The sequence below is a fragment of the Palaemon carinicauda genome, chromosome 27 (genome assembly GCF_036898095.1).
Source record: "Palaemon carinicauda isolate YSFRI2023 chromosome 27, ASM3689809v2, whole genome shotgun sequence".
NCBI classification, from domain to species: Eukaryota; Metazoa; Arthropoda; class Malacostraca; order Decapoda; family Palaemonidae; genus Palaemon; species Palaemon carinicauda.
In genome coordinates this window covers 27,565,659-27,568,158 of record NC_090751.1, presented here as the reverse complement: position 1 = coordinate 27,568,158, position 2,500 = coordinate 27,565,659, and the positions used below count along the sequence as shown (strand labels likewise).

Here is a 2,500-nt window from a genome sequence, read left to right as displayed (position 1 = left end):
CAGGGAGATCAAAAGCTAGCCCTCCTTTTTGAAGATTTTGTAAAATATTGACATTGTAAAAATTACATTGCATATTCATTTTCATTCATTGTTTACCTACCTAATAATTTAGATGTTTATCTGAATCTACAAAATGTAAATTTTCTTTCCTTTGTAGATTTATTGTTTATATTTCTGTAGACAAAAGTGAATGGAGTTAGAGTTATCTTGCTTGAGGGTACACTCGGACACACTATTATATCTAATTTCACTTCATCCTGTTTTGTTATTTTTTTTATAGTTTATATGGGAAATATTTATTCTAATGTTGTTACTGTTCTAAAAATATTTTTTTCCATGTTTCCTTTCCTCACTGGGCTATTTTCTATATTGGGGCCCCTCGGCTGGTAACCTCCTGCTTTTCCAACTAGGGTTGTAGCTTAGCAAGTAATACACTATTCTATCAAATTTCTCTTCCTCTTGTTTTTTTAAAGTGTTTATAGTTTATACAGGAAATATTTATTTTAATGTTATTACTGTTCTTAGAATATTTTATTTTTCCTTGTTTCCTTTCCTCACATGGCTATTTTTCCTGTTAGGGCCCCTGGCACAGCATCCTGCTTTTCCAATTAGGATTGTAGCTTATTAAGTAATAATAATAATAATAATAATAATAATAATAATAATAATAATAATAATAATAATAATGCTGTGGTGACAAGGTGGTTTACCCCTAAATGGGAGAAACCGAGATAAAAAAAAAAAAAAAAAAGTTTAACCTTCACATAATGAAAACTAAACTTCTCTCGATTTCTGTTTCAGGAACTGTTCCGTAACGACCACAGGGTCACCCTATCCCTGACGCGGCTCTCTGTCTCGGCGTCAGGTCAGTACAGATGTGAGGTCATCGCCGAGCACCCGAGCTTCCGAACGGAGACCGCCAAAGCAGCCATGACCGTCCTAAGTGAGTAAAGGTCATTGCTTTCTCTTTATGTAAATACTGTAATACTGACCTCCTGTGGTCGTAGAGGAGAACAGTATTTTGTTATGTAATTAGGGACTTACTTCTACTTGCGTACAATTTAAAAAAAAAAAAAATAAATAAATAAATAAATTCTCCGTAAAAATATAGTTCTCAAACGTATTTCAGTAAAATACAGGCGACCGTAATTTTGCCTTACTTTGTTTTTATCTTTTACGGGAGGATGACCGTCATATCACTCTTTTACGTCAATATAACCGTTTTTAAAACGGTAAAAATCCTGTAATAAATGTTACCAGACTTTTTTTTTTTTTTTTTTTTTTTTTTTTTTTTTTCTGCAGCGTAAGCTTGGGTTAAGAAGAACAACGTTATTAGCCTTGTGTACTTATCAATAAGGACGTATCTCGATTCTTAACCTGTGGGTTTGCAGGTAAACGTGTCTTTGTAGATATAAATTAGAAATACGTTTGGATACCCAGGAGTATGACTTGGCTTTCATTACGATTTTGGGTAATTTTGCTTCAGCTCGTTTAGTCCAATTATGTGAAATTGTTTTTTTAAACTTTAGGTAACTGTCGAAAATTTTTAAATTTAGAACTTACTTTTTAATTATTTTACTTGGGGCGGCTCATACCTCATTAAAATCTACGGAATTATTTATCAAGTTAATTGATTAATTAATTTTCTGTCACTTTTAATTATATTTTAAATTACTTAATCATAGTACCTACTTCATACCCAGTCTCTCTCTCTCTCTCTCTCTCTCTCTCTCTCTCTCTCTCTCTCTCTCTCTCTCTCTCTCTCTCTCTCTCTCTCTCTCTCGCGTTATTAAGCATTGAAAAAATAATCATAAAACATCAGCCATGAATTCCGTTTCAACTGGGGCGCTCCCAACGACAACTGAACGCAATAGCATGAAGTTGCCATGTTTGACAGTAAACTGTAATTTCATTAATATCCAAACCTCGTTGACCTAACATGACCTGAATGGAATACGTCACTGTGACGTTTCCGAGTCGAACCATCAATAACTGGTTCGAGCCGAACCGTTAATACCGAGTCCGAGTCAACTAATAATAACGGGTTCGAGTTTTCCCGTTGATACCGGGTCCGAGTCGACTAATAATAACAGGTTCGAGCCGGACCGTTAATAACGGGTCCGAGTCGACTAATAATAACGGGTTCGAGTTTTCCCGTTGATACCGGGTCCGAGTCGACTAATAATAACAGGTTCGAGCCGGACCGTTAATAACGGGTCCGAGTCGACTAATAATAACGGGTTCGAGTTTTCCCGTTCATACCGGGTCCGAGTCGACTAATAATAACAGGTTCGAGCCGGACCGTTAATAACGGGTCCGAGTCGACTAATAATAACGGGTCCGAGTCGACTAATAATAACGGGTTCGAGTCGGACCTATAATAACGGGTTAAAGTCGAACCATTAATAACTGATTCGAGTCTACCGTTAATGATGGGTTCGAGTCAACCGCTAATACCAGTCCTAGTCAAACTGTTATTAACGGGTCCAAGTCTAATTGT

General features: G+C 36.2%; 1 pseudogene; it reads left to right on the top strand.

The window, feature by feature from the left end:
* Positions 1-2,500, top strand: part of LOC137620854 (uncharacterized) — a 214,789-nt pseudogene that overhangs the window by 75,178 nt on the left and 137,111 nt on the right.